The 25,846-nt window shown below is 38.8% G+C and overlaps 1 protein-coding gene across 1 annotated transcript in view; it reads right to left on the bottom strand.

Annotated features, from left to right (window-relative positions):
- Positions 1-25,846, bottom strand: part of LOC139137307 (uncharacterized) — a 622,870-nt gene that overhangs the window by 236,458 nt on the left and 360,566 nt on the right. The gene's annotated exons all lie outside the window — the stretch shown is intronic.

Genomic DNA, 25,846 nt, shown 5'->3' with positions numbered 1-25,846 from the left:
CGTGTAGGACTGCAAGCCGTGGTCCCTGCCACGCTGAATGTCCATGGCTTATAAGTCGAGCGACATCTGATCTGAAGTCTCAAACAAATGCTCAGTCAATGCAGACGACACAAGTTCTTCAGAGTTCAAGTCTTTGGCGCCAACAGCAAACAACCCCCGTATTATGGGATCGATGCCGCCCTGTTCAATAATTCGCCATGGCTGGAAGAATCCATGCTGAAGCATCAAGTTCCCCTCTGGAACCAGCTCAAAATCGGAATCAAGTCGGGGAACCACCGGTGCAATAAACGCGTGGCCACAGCGGAGTGCCACCATAGCGAAAACGTTGCTCACCGAAGCATCCACATCGGGCTTATACCCTGTGTATGCACCAACCTTTTCCAAGGCGCGCTTGCCAGCAATGCTCGGGAGGTACTTGACAAAGGTCATGTGCTGAGACAGCGCCCCCACTATATTGTCACATATATTAGGGATTTTGAAAGAGAATGGTTGACAGTTTGTTTGAGGAAAGTTTGAGCAAAAATTTGTCTTTTACTTTCGAGGCGTGACCTAACTTATTAGCAAAACGTACCGAAGGCTATGTACATGTATGAACAATCAGTGAATATGTGCTGAATATTGATTTCCTGAGGAATCTCTCCACGAAAGTGACGGAAAATGCATGGAGATAAAAGAACATAAATTGTTCCTGGACTTTTTGTAAAACTTAAGTTACAACTCTCATCAACAATTAAGTTATATATAATATATAAAATTGATGTTTTCCACATAGAGAACAATCATCGCAATATGTATTTCAGTTCGTTACAATTGCAACTACTAACTGGCAGTCCCAGATTTACCTAAATACCACAAACCTTCTATGTAGTAAATGATGCTATTAACCAGAAATATTACCATGCCTTATGTCAAAAGGAAATTCATGATCATTGATGCATATTGCCATTCAATGTTTCTTTTCATTAGCATGGTAACATAGAAGCGAAAAAAGGAGAAAACTAGTAAAGAACACAATATTTAAAATTAGGTAATATAAAGCCTAAATTGAATGAAAAAATGTTGCATTACGCTAGTTTCCAGATAAAAGATAAGTTTTCAACTCTTTGACTATGTCCTTCTAAAATGCACATGTGTCAAAAATGTGACTGCAATACCGGCGTACACTACCTGCATTGGGATGAAACAGTATCGTGTGTTCTCTTCATAACATGATTGTAATTTTTCTCTTTATTTAGGTTTTACTGATGCAGTTCAAAGTGTACTTCACCAGTAGCAAGCAGATCTAGTGGTAAGACAACAGAGTATATGACAATAATTTTGCTACAAATTTGCAAACTAGTAAAATTACTTATATTACAGCATGTAAAACACAATCTGATACATTTAGAGTAAACATAACCAACAATGTAAATGAACAAAAACAACATCAAACTCTGTAAAAAATATATCAGATATCACTTCTGTTTGAACAACAGTAGTCAAAAGCTTACATTTTCTCATAAAATATCTACATTTCATGAACATATCATTTATTACGTTGTCATTATTGATGATAGACATAATGAAGCCATTTTGTTGTTAACATGTCATTGACAATGACATAGTCCCCGCTTGTAATTGGGAACCAGTAGTAAATAAAATGAAATTAAAAATCGAAATTAATGTGATAATATGAAAACCGAAATGAGGGTACGAAAGACCTGTCTGTGACTGATACACATATTTGATTGCACTGTAAACAATCTGACATTAGTATGAATGGCATAGGGTTTCTTCCTTTTACCAAGTTGGACAGAATTAGGAATGCCTGGATAAGTTTGGATTCAGATTCACAGGATGTAGCGCTGAACATCCAAAAATGTGAATCCTTTTCGGGTCAAATTTGATTGTTTTTTAATATCAAGTGGGGTGCATCAAGAGACCATAGGGTACTATACTTATGCAAAGTTTTTCAAAATTGCTTTATAAATGACTCAGAAATTGCTGGTGACGGATGCATGGATGGACACAAATTCAGCTTCGGATTCAGACAAGATGTGTCTAATACCAGACATCAAGGTTAATTTGAATTAAAATTCAGAGAATGTAGCCCCGAATATACAAAAAAGTGGATCCTTGGTAGCCAAATTTTATTATTTTGCATAAGCATGTGGCGTGCATTGGGAAGCCCTATGGTACTATACTTATGCTAAGTTGTTCAAAAATCACTTCACAAATGACTGAAAAATTGCTGGTGATGGATGCACGGACGGACTAACGGGACCTAATCTATAAGTCCGCGGCGCTGCGCGCGGGGAATAAAAATCCAGATTTTTTTAAAGAAGTATTAACAATTTCTGTAAATCAGAAATCTTGCGAAAATATGCAAACTAGTAAAAATCACATTTGTAGACTGTTCACTTTATATTGCTGCATGTTAAAAATAATCTGATACGCTTAAGTAAATAAAGAACAAAGCAGACAAATAAAAACAAAATCCATCACTGTAATGTACTGACACAAGCTGCGATATCTAATCAAGGTATTACTTTGTTTGAGTATCGGTAATCAAAAGCTCACAATTATGTGAAGATTATCTATATTCATGTGAAACTTATTAATGATGTCACCATTGATAATAATTCGCATTATTGAGGCATTTTTTGGAGTTACAAATTCCAGATTTTGGTCTGAAAAATGGAGAATTTTACACTTCAATTCTATGTGCGCATGTAGTTCTTGCTAGCAAAATTATAACAAGTAATTTCATGACACTGTTCACATAAAATTTGCTTTGCAGTACACAAATCATCTTATACAAGAGGGGGTGTTATTTGAAAGTTGTGTGTTTTTCTGTGTGTTTATTCCAATCATCGTATTAACATTTTCTGTGAAAAATTACTGACTATTGGAAGCTGTCAACATAATTTACATGTTTTGATTTTTACAGGCTTGCTTCATTAAAATTTATTTTATGCTGTCTATTGGTGAGTAATGCAATCTATACACAACAAAAATGCAATGACTGAAGGAAAATCTACATTCCATATTAAGACACTCTTTACTTCAGAAAGATGCTGACAATGTGATAACGCGCTCCGCTGGTGTTAACTTTTTACACATTGTTCTACATCTTCACTTCTTGTTCGACTTCATTGTCAAAATTTCATTGAATAACTTCAAATCTCTCATTGTATATGCTTGCAAATCTCACATATGCACCACAATGTTTCAACTTTCACGCGTTCGGAGGTCTGAAGTTTTCTTTCAAAAAAGGCAAGTCTTTACATTTTACACTAATTTGCTCATATTGTCTACTTTAAAACTATACTGTATTCAAATAGGTATTTTGTAATTATACGTACGTATCCGAATATTGGCTACTGTATGTCGGGAAAGCTGCTCAAGGAGCTTTTTAAATGCAACAGTTAAAGGCAATATACAATTTGCTTTACTAATTTTCACTCTTTCTGTTCAGAGCAATAAGTGTCATTTCAAAATATGTTTCTTACCATTCATCAACGATAAATAACAGGTAATAGATAATTAGTTTTGTTTCAAAATATTACACACATACTTTAATTTCCTGGCAGCCACTTTTGCCACTAAAACATTTTTTGTAACTAAACACTTCCGTTTTGTCATGTGGCTGTTTTGAATAACACAGTATTTGTGGGAGTTTATTAAATCAACAACAGTTTGAAGTAATATAAGATTGTTACAGAAGTAGTGCAAAGAAAGCGGGCAGATTTATTTTTATTATTGTGAAAATTAGCAATGGCAAAAAAGACATGAGTCACTAATATGGACTTATTGAATGGCAGTTTCTTGAACAGACTTGTATTTTATTTGTTTGATAACCTTTGACATACTCACTATAGCACTGTTACTTTTGTTAATACATTATACCAAAACTATCCCTTTCAACCAGGTAAAAACCTTATTTAATCCATAAGCTTAAAAATGAACCAAAACAGGTGGTAGTCCAAGTGAATATTGTAAAAGTGTGAGAGTTGGAACGGTTCCTGGGGTGCATCCCATCTTATAAATTCAGGAAAATTTTACCTATTACTTGCACTGGGTATAAGACAGATTCAAGAATATTTCAAGAAATTCTCCAAAATTGACTTCAAGAATTCAAAAATCTTTACAGTAAGGTGCCACTCTTCTGCTGTTGAGTCAACAACCTGCATAGAATACTAACAGCGCATTGCTGCCCAGCTTTCATACATTTGCAAAGTCATAGAGATTCGGTGGTGTCCTTCTTGTTGTGCATAATCTAGTGGTGTTCGCTTGTTGTTGCTTCCTGGCCCTAGAATAAACATAATACCCCAATAAGAGCCGCACCGCTGGTAAACTTCCATACAATGCAGCCATATGCAAAGTCGTGCATCCGTCATAATTCATAGTATTAACATCACGTATGGATCATTCTCTAACAAGTACCTCTGTTTGTCTCCATCTTGCAGACCTATGAAGTACAGTGTCTCCCAAGTCATTTCTTTGTCGTTGGTTTACTCCATATTTTATCAGTTGTTTTGCCACATCCAGTTTGCCACTAACATATGTTCTGTAAAGTGATATATTTCCATGCAACCCACGAACGTCAACATTGTACAAGTACTCCCCCGTACTCCAAGACACAGTTCCTCCTCTTTCTCAACATCCTAGTCCCTTATTCCGATTTAACTATCCTTAAACATTCAATTCTGAAGCATAGATGTGTTTTCATCTTTTTTGCAAACTCCATGAGTATCATTCCTGTGAACTGCGATTCGTCACCGGAGCGCACCTGGAGAAGTTCGACGTGGTTACAGAACTCATAGAGAGGGGCGATCAGCTTGTACTTGTTACCCATTGCCCCATGATACAAGAATTTCATCCCTCATTTCATCGACATGGGCTTCACTTTCTTCATATACTCTCCCATTCACTGGATCAGGACCTCATCCATGGAAAACAGGATTCAGGATACCTAATGAGCAACAAATGATCATCAGTTTTCTTGTGAAGATTTGTAAGGTATGAAATCTTGCATTTGGGATAACAGAAGACTCGTGACTCTACCTGACACCAATGTTCACGTTAATACGTTACTGCTGGCAACAAAGCCTCTTGCCATTCAATGCATTACCAACCAGGCAATCTTGATTTGACACATTTAATACATATGTATGTTGGGAGCTGTTTGTGGTCATATCTGCAATACTGTGGCTCTCATGGCTCCGACAGTATGCTGGTCAGTTAGCCAACAAACAGGCAAAATGGCTAAAATTCCAGTCAACTTAATCTCCTATCACCTGGATTAAAATCAAATTGTAAAAATCACAGGTCAAAGGGACCAAAATAAAATTGATCTGGCCACTTTGTTCACCCTTTTTGTTATTAATACTTCCCAAAGCATGATGGAAACTCTTTTTTGATTCCTCTGGACTTATATGAAAGGCAGGTTTTTTACCAGCTTAATCTCTGAGCTAATTGACTCAATTTGCGCAACTTTCAATGGAAAGTAAAGGACACACTATTATTCATTTCAGCTGAAAAATTCAATCAAAAGAATAGTTACTATGACAGCAGCTTAAGACTTCATATATATGATATTGAAAGATGACACAATAACAACAACCTGTTGACAGAATACAATACCTATTTAGAGATGGTGATCACGTATTGAGGTCACCAGCACAGGCCACAAAATCCACGAACTACTACATTATAGATAACCAAAATTGTTATCATAAATTAAGCAATAAACACCATAAAAATCACTTTTTATATATTTCATTTTCCTTTCATTTCATTTGTTTCCCATTCATTTTCCTTTCAGTATGTCACAACCCAGTATATCCGAGTACAATGATGAATTTTACGATCAGCAACAAATCACTTTTTAAAATAAATTTAGTTTAAGGCTGAGGCTGCGATGTCGGGGCCAAAGCAATCTTAAGTGAGAAAAAGAAGGTCATCTCAGTTACACGTGTGTTTTGCAACACAACTTTTGTTCCTATTGTTACATCTGTCAACCAAAAATCAGACCACTAGGTTTATAGGCTTGCTCAAAATTATATATGTGCATAGTTAATCAGGTAAAGGATGTGGCACTTTATGGCCTAATATCACCCAAAAATGAAGATAATAGCTCTTGAGGCTACTGATAAAGAGACTTGATGTCAAATGTCATCGAGGTCATGAGACACTTTGTCAAAAATCTTTGCCCCCATAGTAATCCCTGTGTACCAAAATCGGACCTCCTGCTCTATTGCCTAGCCCAGAATTAAATATGTGCATAATTAATGAGGCACTTGATATGGCACTATGAGGTCTACCCTGCCACCAAATATGAACTTTAAAGCTGTTGCAGCTAATGATTTAAAGCATAGAAGTAAATTTGAGGTCAAAGGTCATTGAAGTCAAGTGACATTTTGTAAAAAATATGTGCTCCCATAGATATGCCTGTTTACCAAAAATCAGAGCTCTAGGTCTATTTGGAAGGCTTGTATTAGATATGTACATAATTAATAACATAGAAGGGTCAGAGGTTAAGTTCATTCACATTTTTTTATGTGCAATTAGGTCCCCTGTTGGTCATTGTTCAGTAATCACTATCCCTCTTTGACTCCTTACATAGGCCAGAGTAAGCCATTGCCGTATCTTAGCTGCACAGGTATCGGGGAGGTCAAAGGTCATTGAAAAATCAGAAAAATAATACTTAAAAATCTTCTTCTCAAAACGGCATGGTCAAAAACTTGAAGTTTGCTAGATAGTATGGTCTAAAGAGTTTCCTGACAGATTTTTGATTTTTCAATTTTTATGCAAAAAATGTGTAATTAACAATTTTAATAAATAAGAACAGCCAGGTCATGTGACCAATCAAACTATGAAGGGTCAGGTGCAAAAGTACACAGTTTGGAAAGGCTGTGTACAACAGTTTCGGAGATCTGCCTTTGCAATTTACGGAAGAAGAAGAGGAGGAGGAAGAACAAGAAGTGATCCTGAGTAAATACAATAGGGGCCAAGCCCATAGGGCTTTGGCCCCTAATAAAAAGTGTTCTCATCCTACACATTTTGCAAAAATAACGCGATGACACGCGAGGTTTTTTTCTCTCACTTTTTTATTCTTCAACCAACAAGAACTTGCAAAAACATGAAAACAACATAGGAATGCACTCATAGATAAATGCTTAGCAGTGTTGCTTCAGTATTTTTGTAAACACTGTAGCAACATTTCTGCGGTTTGAATTTTAGTGCAGCAATACACAGTTTTTACAGCTAAATAAAACAGTGACATATGTGTACAGTTCTGAATGGAATGTTAGTGTCAATTATTTTGTTTACAGTTCTGTTTTATACAGCACCGTGTTATGCACTATCGTCGCGCATTTTTGCATTTATTTTTTTCATTTTATTTCCCAAATCAGCAGAAAAAAGGTTGACACGGCGGGCCTTTATTGACGCGCGCGAGGATGAGAAACCAGCTTTTTTTCTTGGCCTAAGATAGAATGTGCCTCGAGGACAGATATTAGGACTATCAAACCTTTAGTGATCTACCACTCTGGTTGCTCATTTCAAAGGGCCTATGACATCATTTCCAAAGTTTTTATTTTTTCCCTTCAAAAACTCAGCTAGGGGACCTGTCTATGGATTGCATATTGTGTCAGTTCGGAAAGATGTGCGCGAATGGCGAAATTTGACTCCTTTTTCATGCCAGGGGGCCTCTTCGCACCCGAGCCAGGCAGCGGTATTTGCATATTGACCAACAGGTACAATTGACGTCATTTGTACCACGCTATTGACACGAAAGTGTATTTAGCGGTCCTTGCATAAATTAGACCACAAACAAAGTCAGCTATATAAACAGTGCTCACAGACGCCCAGTAAACACTGGCAAGGAAGCCACACCGGCGGTCCAGCTGCAGGGACTTGTCAAGTTGCTTCCAGCGAGGACAGTGTTGACCAGAATTCAGAAAGTGATTTCGAGGGGAATTAGCTTGAAGGCGCATAGGCAACCCAAGGCATCCGGGACGAGTGGTTCCAAATCAGAGTCGGATTCTGACTCTGAAGGACAAAGCGCGAGTGGACAAAGCAATAGAATGCTTGGGACAGATTGGAAAGTACGATGAGGCTACGTTTCATTTCTTTGTATGAAATAAGACAGTATCAGTCTTAGTTTGAACTTTTCACGGTTGATTTATTTTATAAAAAGTGGAGCGATCCCGCGCCTGAGTGTTTCGGTTCAATGCATTGCATATTGTAGCTGCATTACGTACTCAGTGTGACAGTTTTCGGACGACCTCAGTTTTCGGACATTCAGTCACACGCTGTTCGTCGTACTCACTTCACTCGGTAATGGCAGCTCTTTACAAGTTATGTGTATGTGACCTCATATTAAGTGAAGTGATACTGCTGTCCCGTTTTGGATAGTTTTTTAGTAGAAGCAATTTCGGGCGCTACAAATTTGGTGAAGTTAGCCAGACCGTACGATAAAAGGTGCCGTAAGCAACACATACCAAATGTCCGGTAGGTAAGCGCCAAAGACGATATGGTTGAGTCGTCCATGGATTAAACGTAACTAATTATCACGAAATGTTTACATTCAGTTTTTTAAACACATCGAAAATTAAATCAGGGTTTTGAAGTTTCAAATTATCAACATTTAGCCCCTAATCACATTCCAAATACGACGTCCGATTACTGCGATAGCAGTCCGATTACTACGCACTCAACACGGGGTCAAAAATTTGGCAACTTGACCCCCTAAATACCACTTCCGTCGTGTTAACAGTTTGAGGATAAACACAATAAAGTTTCAAAAGGTATGGTAATAAGATTTCGTAGTGCTCGTCATTTATGAAACGGCTTTGGGCGAAATTCACTACCCTGTCCGAAAACTGTCACAATGAGTGTAGCTGTGTTGAACGTCGACCTTTGACAGAACTATCATTTTCTTGGAGCACGAGACAAACGATGCAATCGACCCATGTTCCCAAACATTTTCAGAGCAAACGAATCCTGCAAAAAGTGATGTGTTTGGCCTATTTTGTACATGTTTTGAATGAAGAAAAACAAAGAAAGCTTGTCGCCGCATTGTCGGGTCGCCATTTCTAATCGCCGTCTTCACAAATGTTTCCCGATGAATGAGGATGTGACATCGACTGTCATCCTTCTTGTGATTTTTATTTCCCATATTTGGCACGAAAGCATAGTACACCTAACAAGATAGCCTGACAAGTCATTTTAATTTACTCGATCGGCGCGGCGATCGGTCGTACGCGACATGGCACCGTTGGTGACCTCGTGAAAAGACCATGTCAATATAGCAAACTAATAGGCCCTAACCTTACAATGTTCTCTTGTGCGCTGTGCGCTGGGTGTATGTTCTAAGCAACGGAATCCCTTGCCACACATCCTTACACATCCTGAACTTCGAAAGCCGAAAAAAGTCGAACAAGTTGGGCTAGGGGTACACGCCAACTCGTAACTTTCACTTGCCTTTTATCTGGTCAAAGGGGGCGATACGAAATGCAAGGCACTGACGTAAGCTAAATTCAAGACCCAAAGAGTGATTTTACGTTTGGTTGTATGGGCATGGCATAGGCCCTTTGAAGCTCCCAGTGTAAGGAAAATTTTCACCATCTTCACTTATCCAAAAATCGAAAATGGTATGCAGCCATTTTGAATTTCAAATATCAGTAATCTTGGGTGCTTTGTTTCTCTTGTGCCACAATTTGAACAGTAACCACAATTTTCACTGTTGATTTTGAAAGAAAATGGTTGAAAGATTCGTTGAAGAAAGTTTGAGCAACAGTTTAAGCCAGGACGAATACTACATTAAATAAACCATCTTTTTACCTCCAAGTTTGCCCAACTCTTGAAGTCAAACAAACAAAAGAAGGGGTGTCAAGAGCCAAATATAGGGCCTGTCGGCCACAGGCATTCGACTCAATGCAAGCAAACCGTCACTGTTGCAACAAGTAAGTAGAAAATAGACATCAAAACAGGTCAAATAATCATTATCATTTAAGGTAACTATGAAATTACCAGGTTCAAGGAATATATCAAAATGACAAAGACAATGGGGTCATCTTGAACCACGAAATAGTGGTAGTACCAGGTGTCCGGAATGGGTAAGCATACCCTGTTAGCTAGCTGCACCCGTCAAGATTGACCCAAAACAACGAATCCATTGTATTTTGGTGAATTCACCAAATTACTTTTGTGAGTCAAAATTCGGTATGCTGTCACTCATCATTCGAGAAACAGACAGGTCATATTTTGATACAACATCTCCGTATCTACCATAGAACTTCTTAAATGATTTCACTAATCTACTTTCTAAGAATCCTTGCCTCACTAACTTTGGGATAGGCTGTGTCTAACTCGAAAAGTCTTCATATGAATGGCATGCTCTACTGTATCTAAGGAGTTGTGAAATATAACACACCATAAGCTGGAGATGATGGTATATGCTTGACAAAATGGGAAGGTTTATGATTTCAAAATTGAAATCGTCTCTTTTGTCATACAGCTTAGTATATAGTGTATTTTGTCTAATTTCAAAAAATACGTCTGTGTATGATGCCGATTCCACACTTTCAGATGTTTGTTTATTTCTAAATTATCTGGGTAGATGTGGTGTAGATAATTGGCTAACCAGGATTGTTTAGAAATGATGAGATCATCAATATATCTGTAGGTGTTGTTAAATTGCTTGGCAATCCTTTACACCAGATTTCTGAAGTGATTGCATGAACTCTGCTTCATACGAATACACAAATCTGCAAGAAGTGGGGCGCAGTTTGTGCCCATGGGAATACCTATGGTTTGCCTTAATGTCATGCCAGCAAACTTGATAAATATGTTGTCAATTAAGAAATATAGCATTTGAATCACTTCAACATCACTCTATTTGAGTTTGGCATTGCTGTTGTTGGTGAAATAGCCCACATTGTTGCGCTTGATGGCAATGTATTCATACCTACCACTACCATTCCTGTAAAAGAAGGCTTTCTTTACGAGAGATGATAACCTTAAAGTTTGTTATGTGTATAAAAGGTACGTATAAATATAACAGAAATGATGGCTACTTCACACATGATTACTGCCTTTGTTAGACATCTACGATATAGTGAGTCGATTAAAGGTTTCATTTATGTTCGAATGATTCGCCTTAACGGTGTTTCAGAACCAACTGTGAGGTTCTTTCATCAGTCTCTCTGTTGTTTTGTATCCCCTCCATTTGGTTGAAGAATAGTCATCTTCGTCGTTGAAGAGGAGAAGCCAGATTTGCTATCAAGAGAGTTAGTCATTTTAGACTGACTCTCTAGCAAACGATCCGGTGTGTGGTGTCATATTTAAATGACCGAGCATCAACCACAATTCTAGGCGCTATGATTTTGGTTTTGGGACATGTATTAAGCGTGGTTAGTGGTCGTTGTGTTTGCAGTAAATGCTGTATCAATCTGTCAACGATAGTCTTTGTTTTAGGCACTTAGATCGATTACCCGAATTGTGTTAATTATTCTGCATTGCAATATATTTTGGGCTAATACCAGCGCCTGCTTTCCGTTGCTAGGAAAGCATGTTGTGGAAGGCTGTTTTGAAATATACCAGTGCACGTTCTGTTTTGAGCCTTTCACCTGTTTCGTGGTTCTGTTAACAATAGCTGCTGTAGACGGCCTTTCAAATTAGTTTGGTTAGAGGAGAGTGTCGGTTTATGTAATTCGAATCGCCAACTTTGATTTGTTGCACGGCGGTTTTCTTCATTTTCTTTGCCTGATGAATATTTGCTTTGCTCTGCAATCTTGTTAGTTTGGTGGGTTGTAGTACCGAGGAGATGATTTTGTAGGGAAGGTTTGTGTTATTTGCTCATTTTTACCATGAAGAGATATTGTTACAAAACTACTTGAGGTTTGATATGGAGAAGTTAACTGTAGTCACTATGATTTTGTTTACTCCCCAGTCTAGACACTGTCAGCCCAGTACTTTGACCTTAATCATGTGATCTAGGTCCCCGGTAAAACCAGTTTTATGTTCGAGTGATTCGTCTTAACTTTGTTTCGGAGGGCCAAACCGTTGGCTGGCTCCATGCATTGCTTTGGCGCTTTAATACATACCTTATATTCCTACTGGTTGCATCAATGATGGTTTGCTTGCATTGAGTTGAATGCCTGTCCTGTCGGCTATCGAAAACATGGATCTTTGAAGCAGAAATAAAGATGTTGCTTGTGTAGTCGTTGATACTATGTATCCCTTGGCAGTATTTAGCGACATTTCCCCATGGCAATGAATATGTACTTTGCGAAATAGTTGCGATAACTAAACTTAAGACGCAACTCAACCAAAGCTAGGGCACAGTCATCTGTTTTCTAAAATAATTCCGCTCTGCGCATACGCGCCCCATATATGTCTGTACATATGCCTGAGAAGAAGAAAGTCAGCGTGAGCAATAAGCTCCAGTCAATTCTTGAGCACCTCTACTTTATTGACGTTGGCACCGCCTACCCATGCAAGGTGACTGGAATGTTGCTTACGTTTGTGTTTTTACGATGTACTCGGCAAAAATCACATGAACTGTGTTTCCGCTGCCGCTCGTTTTAGGTGGTCCAAGTTTCCAAATTTCGACCTAATGTTGAGTGCGTAGTAATCGGACTGCTATCGTAGTAATCGGACGTCGTCTTTGGAATGTGATTATATATAGGGGCTAAATATTGATATTTTGAAACTCCAAATCCCCGATTTTCAATTTCGTGTTTAGAAAACTGTTTGTAAAAATTTCGTGATAAATTATTTATGTTCAATCCATGGACGAAGCAACTCTATTTTGATATAGTTTCTATATTTAGCACGTGTATGGTGCTTATCATATCGGACACATGCTGTCTCTGTGTGTTGCTTTCAATACCTTGTATCGTAGGGTGTGTTAACTTCACCAAGTTTGTAGCGCCCGATATAGCTTCTACCGAAAAAATAACTATTCACAATGGGACAGCAACGTCACCTGACTTTATATGCGGACACATGACTTGTGAAACGCTATCAATACAGAGCGAAGTGAGTACAATGAACAGTGCAGCAATCATTAAATGTCTGAAAACTGAGGTCGTCCGAAAACTGTCACACTGAGATTCGGGGGTCTAATTTAACTTCGAAAATCATTTAATTTGTTTTGGGATTGAGTGTTGGTAATGTACAGTATTTATCTTTTATTCGGTCTAACTTGTCTATATTGACATCCCCATTTATTTTGTTCAGCGAATCAAACCATTATTATTGATTGATTTACATTTGTGTCTTTTTATTTTATATGAATTATCGTCTTTTTGATGCGTCACTTTTACAATCATTGACAGTCTCCCTTCTCCATGGTCAGTCCACCCAGCACAGCACTTTTTCCTATGGTGCAACATACGTCAACGTGACGACCCAATTTTCATAAATATCAAAGCTCACAAAAACCTCCGAATATGATATAAAAGCACGTCAACACATCATTTTTGTAAGCAACAGAGGATGAGAAACAAACTTAATTTTTTTGCCATAATACCTGGTATTTTATTGTCATTTAGGGAATGTGACTTGACAACATTGCTGCACATAACAATATATTGAAAAATGCAGGTCTTCATTGTTACATTCACTGTCTTACATTTCAGTATTTTCACTGGAAATAAAGATATCTAACTTCACAAGTTCAAACTTATGAAAGTACTAGTATTATTTGTTTCAATTGTCTGTATCAATTATGATCAATTCAAGAAATACAGTGAAATTTAGAGTGTACTGGGATAGCCTAGTCATTGAGGAAAAAATTCTACGGTAATTACTGCATGAGAAAATTCTTCTCAAAATGAGAATTTTTTTAGCAAACCATTCTCAAATTTGAGAACATAACCTGCTGACCAGAGGAACCCAGATGAAGTGGGCATTTTGTAAGCAGATGAAGTAAAGGTATGAATGTTCATGTGATTTTCGGCCAAGTTCGAAAGACACCTCTTCGTCTGAGACATATGTATGCAGGTCTACGGGGCAAGTACGCGTAGAGGGGAATTTTAAAGAACAAGTGACTACCGTACCCCTTCCTTCATGACACAATACACTTTTCGCGGATTCACAGCTACAGCATGGGTTTACCAAATTTTACCATCCTAAATTTAATAGCAAAAGAGAAATGGGAAAGGGACACAAATTCCAAAATAGAGGAACCCTCTCTGGGTCATGGAACAGGAAATAAGAGTAATTTGTAACTTTGATGTTGACCTATCCCTCCACCAGAATTTATAAAAATGAAAAACACTGAAAAAATAAATGATGCTGGAAAAGTGTTCATGTGACGATACAAATTAAATCATCTACACTGCTCATCTGTATATATGCAGTTCGAAGAGTTCACTGTCACAGTGTGGATAGGCGTATTACTGGACACTGAAACTCTTTGAACAGCTGCAGCTGTGCCATAGCGCAATCTACAAAGCTCTATCCATAGTTTGCCGTGATGGCTTCGGGCCAACATCGCACCCATAGGGACGTTGGATATAATTGCTTATGCAGGCATAATTTTGGTCCTTCGATAGGAAATCTTGTAGTCACACTTGACAACAGACATTAAGGGATAAACAGGTATTTTCTTTAAAATTATTTTGCACACTAAACTGTTAATGCGCCATCTCTTGGGGCTGAGATGTGATGGGATCGGTTATAAGCTTGCGTTGCAGAACACACCTCTGGACCTGGACAAAATGACTCATATTTCGATACAAATTCTCCGAAACAACTCATTTTTACATACTTGTATCGAAGATATGAATTGACAGTTATGTAAATATTTCAGATCAAAATCCGTTTGGAAATGAAGAAAATAACCCTCATATTGATTTGTTGACATGACTCATGTGTTGTGATGTTGACAAATCACCGTCGATTGTCATACACTTCTTGTCAAAGTTCCTTTTGTCTGTGAAAATACGTCTGCAATTGTTAACTTTCATTATGTTCAAACTCTACAGCTGTAGTGAAAACAACATTTGATACGTTACCTCTAAGATATGGTTCTAAATGTGAGAAATAACCGATTATTAGTTTGGAGGGTGATGTAAACAGTGCAGTTTCATTGTTCATCAAGCTTGAGTTACAACCAAATTAGCATGTCAAACCTTTTGAACAAATTTCAATATTATGATGAAATTTAGACATACACATAATCTGGTTTGTCTACTTAGAAAATATTATGATTTCATCACGGGACTGGTACCATCCACTAACAACAGCCATTCTATCACCATCAGCAGTCACTGTCATGTACCTGGGAAGTCTCACTTCACGCTGGAATAGATGACGTCTCCACGTTCCATCTCTACTCCACAACGAAATCCTATCATTGACCGGATCACAAACATAAACACGATCAGCGCCATCAACAGCAATGCTGAACGGATAGTTCAGCTGGCCATCGCCATGACCATGCTGACCGTATTGGTACAAGTAATTGAACTGAGTGTTAAAACACTTGATACAGTCATTACCACAGTCAGACACCATAATGACGTCTGTTTTGTTGACAGCAACAAAGTAGGGTTCTCTGAATTGTGTTTGGCCACGACCTGGACCACCGAGCTCAGCAATATACTGTCCATTCTGGCTGTACATGAGGATGCAGTGACCTTTGACCTCTGTAACAATGACAAATCCCTTCACAAGAGCTATGCACCAGGGATCTGAGTCTGTAGGTAGAGTAATTATTCTGATAACTTTATTGCTTTGATCACAAACAACTATTTGCACATTATTGTCATCAAGGATGAAGTACAGATTGTCCTGAGAGACAGCTATGGATTGTGGCTTGAATGGCTTGGCAAACTGACCACTGAAACTGCCCAACTCCTTTTCACAATTGTAACCTTGGTTCAGTATGTGTACAATATTGTTGTCTCTGTCACAAACAAGGAGTTTATCATTGTGGAATGCCAAACCTCGAACACCTTTGAACCATTGTCTTGGTCTTGGACTTCATGGCCGTAGAGAATCTTCTTTGACCAGTGCGCTGAAAGGTCAAAGGTCAATATAGGGTAAGTAAAAGACAAATATCATACCATCCAGGATAGGTAAGTGGCATAGCAGTAAATGAACCTTGATAATGAGCACAAACATTGATAACAAATTACAGTGCATGACAAATAAAGTTACGTGGCAAAACTGTCTAATGTGACTATTATAAATCACTACATTAATTTTATAGTCAGTTTACCTTGCCAACAAAACAAAGTCATGTTCTACGAGGATGTCCACTTTACAGGTCAATAGGTTCATTGTTTTTTTTGTGTGTTTAATTAATTTTGTTGTACATTTGTTACTTAAGTACAGGTAACATTTTGTCATTTAGTTAAGTAGGACAATTCCTGTTACCATAGCAACGATTTTGTAGGTTTTGCTTCAAAAATTCTCATATGTTAACATCTTCTGCATCGGTTCAGCTAATGGCAAATTCCTTCAAAATGCACCTACAAGAGCAAGCACATTTTTATACACAAATTGATCATTTTACAGTTACAAGTAATAACCAAATATACTTTTTGAGAAAAAATGATATTTCTGTTATCTTGCCAATAACGATGAAAATAGTCAGTGGCATTTATATGAGGCATTCTTGTGTTAAACGAGTACTAAAGGCATGAACAGTACAAACATAGTGTTGTCATGCAAGTCTGGCATTTTGAACTCTGAAAGGTCAGAGGTCACGTGGAGCTTAAGTTATGTGGTGTATTTTTAGTCCCCACAGACGAAGTACGGGGAGAATTATAGACTGGGTCATGTCCATCCATCCGTGCTTCCGTCCGTCCCTGCGTCCGTCCCTGCGTCCGTGCATCCGTTCATGCAGATATCTCAGACATGTCCTGGTCAATTTCTTTCAACTGCAAACTTTCAAACTTTCAAACTTCAAACTTTCAAACCCTACCCCATACAGATGCACGTCAATTTGTTTCACAGTGCGATCAAATTTTGCCGTGTTAGATGCCTTTTTAGTTTACACCGTCATAGACTCCAATGTATAAGGCAGTTCTCCATAGACTTCCATGTATAAGGCAGTTCTCCATAGACTCCCATGTATAAGTCAGTTCTCCGTAGACTCCCATGTATAAGGCCAAGAAAATAAAATTTAGTTTCTCATCGTATTCATATTGCAAAAAGGATGCAGTGACAAAGATTTTATTCCCCTCGGATGAAGTCCAGGGGCCTTATAGATTGGGTCATGTCCGTCCGTTCGTCCATCCGTTCGTCCATCCGTTCATGTGCAGATATCTCAGACATTTTGACAAAATATCACGTGACCTCTCGGTGACCTTTGACCTCAAATATACATATTTGTCCATAACTCAGTAACCACAAGTGCTACACCCTTCATATATGGTATGATGGGAGACCTTATGACGCCACATACTGTACCTCATTAATTATGCACATATCTAATTCTGAGCAAGCCAATAGAGCTGGATGTCTGATTTTTGGTATATAGGGATAACTATAGGATAGAAATTTTTTGACAAAATGTCATGTGAACTCGATGACCTTTTACCTAAAATATACGTTTATGTCAATAAATAAGTAACCACAAGTGCTATGTCCTTTATATCTAGTAGGATGGGAGACCTTATGACAACACACGCTTTACCTCATTAATTATGCACATATCTGATTCTGGGCAAGCGAATAGAGCTAGAGGTCTGATTTTTGGCATATAGAGATTTATTAGCAATACAGTTTTTTTTTCAAAATGTCACGTGACCTCGATGACCTTTGACCTTGATTATACATATATATGCATAACTCAGTAACCACAAGTTCTATACCCTCCAATTTTGATAGGATATTAGACCTTAAGATGTCACATCTTGTACCTCATTTATTATGCACATATGTATTTCTTGGCTGGCCAATACAGCTAGAGGTCTGATCTTTTTTCCCAATTTAGAACCATAACTTAGACATGCCTCATATGTTTCAAATTGGGAACAATGACATAGACCTATGTGCCCATAGATCTCAACATATACACTCCAGTGATACCTTCTTAATGACCACATTTCCCTGCCCCATCAAGACTAATACTCCTATTACAAATGGGGACTATGTCATTGTCAATGACTTGTTCATCAAAATAATGTCTTCTATCATACTGAGGGCATCAAGTACATGTACCTGTCGTTTACATCAAGTATTCAAAATGCTCCGATATAATAAATTGCTTTGATGATACAGAACCAGTCAGCATTGTAATTATATCATACCAGTATATTGAGGGCACAAATACAGCGATCTGATTGGTCGAGACGCGAAAAGAACCAAGGTATATTGGCGATATACCACGTTTGGCACACGCGCGAGCTCTCAGCTTTGGCAACAATCCGTTTTTGACGTTCGACGCCAGAATTTGAATATACTGTTATGATATCAGGCGATGGTATACCACAAGATTTTGACCAGTTCACTCCATATGTGCACTCGCTATGGCTCATGCATATATGTCGTGAACTGGTCAAAATCTCGTGGTATACCATCGCTGAGTGTGCTTTATTGCTTAAATATTTGTCTAGTACTATTAATGAACAGTTGGTTCATACTCTAATAACCTGCTGTATTGACATGTGTAATTATTTGCTGTACAGTATACCTCAATATTCAATTAGTCATATCCAACACATAAAAAAACATTGCTGCCGCGATTGTTTTCATGAAATTCCATGATGAGTGGTATTTATTGAAACACACACTGTCAAGCAACCGTATATCTATATCACTCCATGATGTTTTGTGTATGACGAAGTCAAAAACTTTCATGAAATCTACCAAAAGTTTGTTAGTTTGGTAAGTATTGCATTGATACTTCCAACCAATACTGCAGACTGTAAAAGCCGCTTCTTTAGATTCAACGAAATCAAAACAAACTCAAGAGCTAGGCTTAAAGTATCTTCAGTAAGCTACTTAATGACTCTTGCCTTAGAAACCGCATCACTCAGGAGCATGGAGGAGCTTACTTTTGGGAGAGCTTTTCAAATTGGTTTATGAAAAGGAAAGGAGGATTGTCACCTAAAACAAAAATGTACCTTCGGCTGAAGGTAGCTCCTCTTGTTTGGATTTACTCCTTTCAAGTATGCAAATGCTTCTGAAAATGGATTACTCTATAAATGAAGTCTGGTGGATCTCAATGATTGGCTGGTAAAATAAAAGTATATGACTGAAGTGTAATAAACCTGTATTTGTATGTGTGTTTTTAGAAAGGAAACTGATTTTTATTAAGTAATATGCATGAATATCATTATAATATTTAATATATGAATATGACATTAAACTGGTCCAATAATCATTTTCATTCAAGGTAATATATTACCAGGTCCATGGACATTTTAGATTTACAAATTTAAGTAGGACCATCTTGAACACTGATAGTTAGTGGTGGTACCATGTGTCCTGAATGGGTAAGCGTACCCTGCTAGCATGCCACACCCGTCAGGATTGGTCCCAAAATTGTCTAAATATTGTATGAAATGATACAGTATATGAATCACTGTAATAAGTCAAAGCCGGAATGCTGTCGCTAATCATTTGAGTGACCGAGGTGTCATATTTGTCCACAATGTCGTCATATCGACCGTAGAACTTTTTGAAAGTCCTCACGAGTCTTTTTGATGTATATCCCTGTCTCACTAGTTTTGATACCAGTAAGCTGTGCCTCATTTGAAAATCAGCGTAGGAATCACAAGCCCTATAATATCTGAGAAGTTGAGACACATGCACACCATAAGCAGGTGCAGGTGGAATATTACTTGATAAGTGGGGATAATTTATGATTTCAAAATCGCAATCATCTCTTTTGTCATAAAGCTTAGTGTGTAGCCCATTAGTACCCACTTGTAGGAACAGATCAAGATATAAAGTTGAGTTCTTACTCCAGTTGTTTCTTTGATTTCCAACTCATCAGGGTAAATATGATGTAAGTAATTTGATATGTCTGGATTGTCTAGACTAATCAGATCATCAATATATCTGTGCGTGTTGTTAAAAACGCCTTGCAAGTTTTTATAGACCCTGCTTTGTAGAGAAATTGTAGGAACTCTGCTTCATATGAATAGAGAAATAAGTCGGTAAGAAGTGGTGCACAATTTGTACCATTGGTATGCCGATAGATTGTTGAAAGGTCATACCACCAAACTTAAAAAATATGTTGTCGATTAATAAATTAAGCATGTTAATAATTTATTAATCTGTGTATAATTTGTGCTTGGCATCCATGTTGTTACTAAATAACCGATGGTAACGTATTGGTACCTTCCGCTGTCATTTTTATGCAGGAAAGCTTGTTTAACAAGAGATGACAGCCTTGTTTTAAGTTTATCGTGGGGCATTGTGGTGTATAGTGTGGAAAAGTCAAATGTTCTGATTGACCTGTACTTGTTTTTCTTGACTCTTAAATCAAGCAACAATTCCTTAAACTTCAGGGGTTGTGTTAGACTGAAACTTGTGTGTTATTTCCAAATAATTTACGATGATGGTAATGGTAATACAAGGGTATTTACAATCCTGTTTTTTTGGCAAACGGATGGTTTACTAATAAATTTTTAAATTTACTCAACTTTTTAAATCCGAATTCATAGATTTACTATAAGATTTCAGAGAGCAGAGGAAACACAGCTCGGCCTACATATTTAACACTCTTTATTTGTACATAACTGAATTTTCAATATAATGTCCCTGCACTTGCGTATAAGGTAAACAATGTTATCAATAAAGTTATGTGATAGAAGGTCTTAACACTGCGGCGACTGCTTCCTTTCTACTAAGGTTTGCACGACCTCGCTCAGCCGTCGGATCGCGCGAACATCTGGTTTTTATCAATAACCAGACGATCGGTTCTCTCGAGAACGATCCATGAAATATTGGGCAAGTGAGAAAATACCTCAATGTGTAGCAACCTGGGGTGTTCGTTATTTACATATCAAGAAAAAATGCATTTCATGAATTTATTATCTGAATAGAATCATGAAATACATATGAAAAATGAAGTGCGAGTGAATGTTATTTGTCATCGGCGGTGTTTACTGTTTCTCTGCCTGGGAAACATGCGTCCGTTCGTGTGACCTCAAAGTGTTTATACTGTACGCAAACATTAGAAATTTTAGACGGCACATCTGTTGCCGCTGACGTCAAACATTGGTTCGTAAAGCTCATCTCTTTCTCTCGCTTGTATATTACAGGCAGTGAGAAACCACGATGCAACAAGAAATAGAGCGTAGACAGGAATACTATGAAACGAGTATTGCCGGTGGTACCGTGAACAGACCATACACAGACCTACGAACTGGTAATTTCGATCTTTTACCGGAGTTCATTGGTCCAGAGCCGGGGCTTATCACCCGATGCCAGACGATGCTTCAGAAGTCGAATGGTTTTTGCAAATATTCGACGAGGATCTGATAAGATTCATTACCCGATGCACTAATCGTTACGCTAGACAGAGGAGAAGGGCAAATGCCAGGGAACGGCAAAGATCGGCCTGGACACCGACGACAGTTGTCGAAATGAGACATTCATTGGAGTGATGGTGCTGTTCGGAATTTGCTGGCAGCCTGAAATCCAGCTGTATTGGTCGGACCATGTTTGCTTCGGTCATAATTTCGTCAAGAGAACTTTTTCCCGTGATCGCTTCAAGCTACTGATGCGATATTTATACTACAGCACACAGCCCTACTGTGCTCGTAACACAGCCATGTATACAGCCCAAAAAATAAGTGAGAAACGGGATAGGATGTTGAAAGTACGAAATGTCATTGATCGAGTGAATGCAAACAGCCGAATGCACCGGAGCCCGATGTGCGAACTGGCAATCGACGAAGGAGTCATCCCCTACCGGGCCGCACAAAGAATGTTCTCTACAATCCAGCAAAACCGCACAAATATGGAATGAGAGTTTACACTCTCAGTGAGTCCGCCACAGGTTACGTTTTCAATGACGAAGTCCATCAACCTGTCGCTGATAACTGTCATCACCCGCTTGATCCCGATGCTGCAGACGACCCCCCGAGTTTTCAGGGGAAATAGACCTGGGAAAGTTGTTTCCCGGCTGATTCGACCTTACTATGAGTTAGGACATCATGTCATTATGGACTCATATTACACTTCTGCCCGTTGTTTGACCATCTCTACGTGCATAATATTGCTGCCACAGGAACCTGCAGAATGTACACCTTAGGCTTACCCGATGAAGTAAAGAATGCCGAAAACTATGATCCACAAGTCGTACCGCCTGATGCTGACGACGAAGAGCGATGGCCACGTGGTAGTTTCTCGGTATTTCAAGACGGCGCAATGACAGTATGTGCCTGGAAAGACACAAAAATGGTGAAATTTATGAGCACAGCAGTCTCTGCACAGAGACCGAATCGAGCGCTAGTGAGGCGCCAATGTAAAGATAAAAGAACCGGTGCTTTTGAACGAATTGAAGTACTATGCTGTAATGTACAATCAGTACTTCAGAGGTGTTGACTTGACCGATCAACAGCTGGCTTACTACACGCCAGGTCGATCATCGCCACGGTGGCACAGAGCTGTGTTTTACCACGAGCTGAACAAGGCACTCATGAACGCTTTCCACAACATGGCATCAGTTCATGGATACGGTCAAAGTGGATCGAGATACAGACGTCAGCTCATGTTTTGCGCCCAAGTAGCAAAACAGCTGATCGGTAATTTCTCATCTCGGCAACGTCCCCCAAGAGGAACTAGTCTGACGGCACCACGTCTCATTCCTACCAATGTGGAAAGAGTTGGTCATCGAATGGGTCGCAATCCGGACGGAAGACGTAGTTGCGTGATGTGTCGATGTGCAGGACGGATAGTAGGCCATGGAACTCGTCCCAATCGTGTTCATGAGACAATCAACTGTTGCCTCACTTGCCAGTTACCACTGTGTCACCCACGGTACAGACAAGCGTGCTGGCGAGAGCACAATGTGTGAATGCCGTTTGCAGAGGACCGCAGAACTTGACTATGCACGGACTGAACATTTGTCGGTATTACAACCCTTTATTACACAGTTGACATGGAAATAAAAAAACATTCACTCGCAAACTATCGGTGAGTACGATGTACTTTTGTGTGTGGTTGTGTGAAGTGAATGATTGAGTCTAACACGTTTGCGTTTGGGGTAAAGATCGAGTTACAACGATGATTGCATCGGACGATCGCAAGACAAGGTCTCAGCCAGAGCAGTTCCTGTTTTGGCAGAGAGCGAGTCGGTGTGCGATGAAAAATGCATCTGAGTAGCTAACAGTCGATTTCCCCGGTCTGTAATCTCTCAAATGCGTAATAAAAATATTTTTTATTATGCAAATAGTATTCGACATTTACATACGGCTCCCTAGGCTGTACGAACCTCGAATACATCAACACAGTAAAGATCACATGTCAGCTCAGGGTAGTTCAGACCATAACTGCTCAAACTGACAGCTGACGACTGACAAACATGGAAACATGAGATCGGCCTTGTGGGAACCCGTCGCCTCAGTGTTAATTAAGGGACATCTGCATTTGAAACTCAGGCTTGAAATAAGAAAATAGTACTTCTTACAAGTATGCAATTCACAGAATGCCATGTTATGCTAAAGCACTTTATTCTTTATTTATGAGCTTTTAATTGACTTCAAGTTTAGAAACAATCCGTGGAATATTTGGGGTAATGAATAAAAGTATTCTGTTGCCTTCAGGTCTTGGGTTTGACCACCTGTTTCAGAACCAGCTCAAAGTAAATAATTGGTAGTCCTCATTATCAAATCAGCATAAAGAAACGTAAAACTCCCATCAAATCCATCAACTATTTGAGCGCCAATGTCAATTCTTGTCGCCTATATAAAATATATCCAAGTCATTTGTTTTCAAATTTTTGCCAAAATTTTGAAAGAGTGTAACAAATGAAATGTGTTTTTCATATGGTCAAAAAAGTATCACAAAATTCAAACAAATTCATAAAAATTAGTAAAATATTGCACTGAGATTTTGGCGGGAAATTACAGCACTCAAAGGGTTAATACTTGGTTTGCCTGCTTTCAAGAAGTTATCTGGTATGATTATATACCAAATTTGTGCATTGTAATTACATATGCTTCCAGACATTGAATACATGAGGGGAACGCTCCATTAACTTGGACGTACCCGAGTAACCCGAGTTGGTTATCAGAGGATTAATCTCTATGTCAACATATGCGAACAGATTATCTTTTAGTGTAAACAAAACATTAGCACTGCCGGAACTACTTTTAGCATGGCCCACGCCGTGACGGCTCTTGTCCGGCACTCATGATTTCCGACCAGCGTTAAAAGTGCCGTCCAGCACTTGCTGTTACTTTGAGGTCATCATTTAGTTCATAAAATTGCATGAAGAGTTTACAAAAACGATGGTACTATAGAATCCCTTTCAAAGAAAATGCTGTTTAAAAAATACAAGCAGTTAATTAACGTACGCTGATTTTGCATACGAAAAGCTATTTTTGTATGAGAAAGTACGGTAGCGAAAATCAGCACAACAAAAGAGGACTTTAGCACAACAAAAACAGGACTTTTACTAAAACGTACTCTTTCAATTTCAGTCAGACTCACATTGCGGAAAGGTGCATGCAATGTAATGAAAGTCACGAGCAAACTTTGGTGTCAACGGATCCAGTCTTTGAATTATTAATGAACACTCACTTATTTTTCTGGTCAAAAGCCAAAGGCTACTTGTCCATCGCAACAAGCCTCTCTGTTTGAATCCGCGTGTTCATTTTTAGCCGGATGCCGGCCAAATTGACCGGCCACTTCCGTATTTTGGCCGGCTACTTTTCAGCAATGTTTCGCTCTCTAGCCCCGAAATTCTGGTTTTGATAATAATATTTTGATATTTGTTGTCTTGCAAGCCGGAGATAACATTTCAGAAGTGCCTATGTGGCTATATGTAATCTAGCAATTTACGCGGTGAACTTGTTGGCTATCTAGTATCAGCCTGTAGTACCGCGATCTGCGAACGTGTACTGTACTGGGAATCGCTCTCGAGGTCATCCTTCCTTTCCCGACTACAGCCCGAATTATTCCGAAACGTTCACATCGGGTGCAGCTTACCATTGGACTGACGTTACGCCCACCAATAGCCGGCCATTTCCGAATAAAGCCGACGTTTGTTTCTCTCACACGCGAAAGAGAAGAAAGTCTCAAACGCGGAAGAGAAAGTCGACGCTTCAGAGCTTTTGTTTTCTGCGTAAAAGTGGGCCTTGTCTGCTGGGTAGGTTTTTGATCAAATGTAAAGCGACCAAAATTTACTGAGTCTCATTTTTCATACTTTTGAAACGCCAGGTCAATCCATCCATAGTCGATCATAGATCTACTCGCGTTTTGTGGAGGGGCCGTGGTTAAGCGGAAGGGAAAGTCTACGCGGGAGTCTACGCTTGAAAACTTTGATTTTCTGCGTAAGAGTAGGACTTTGTCTGTTGGTTGCCGGAGGTTTTAGATCAAATCTAAATAAACAAACAATTATTTGGTCTCATTTTTCGTACTTTTGAAACGCTACGTCGAACACAGTGTCAACTTTCAGGTCGACCACAGTCCCTCTATCCACCGGTCTGGAAACGCCTATTGTAAAAGGTGTCAATCACCTGGATCGCACAGCCGGCCAAACCGCGATACGAGGGGCAGTCACGTGATAATGCGTAGCTTGGGTTTGTCCTGCATGCCACAGTCCCCGATTGTGTGTACGCTTTTCTCGAATTTTCGCTGTTTTTTGCTTGTTTTTTTGGCTCTATTAAGTGTTCTCTGCGTCTATCTACGACACGAAGACAGAAATCATCATATCCTG

The sequence above is a fragment of the Ptychodera flava genome, chromosome 1 (genome assembly GCF_041260155.1).
Source record: "Ptychodera flava strain L36383 chromosome 1, AS_Pfla_20210202, whole genome shotgun sequence".
Taxonomy (NCBI): Eukaryota; Metazoa; Hemichordata; class Enteropneusta; family Ptychoderidae; genus Ptychodera; species Ptychodera flava.
This window is presented reverse-complemented; position numbering and strand designations above follow the sequence as displayed.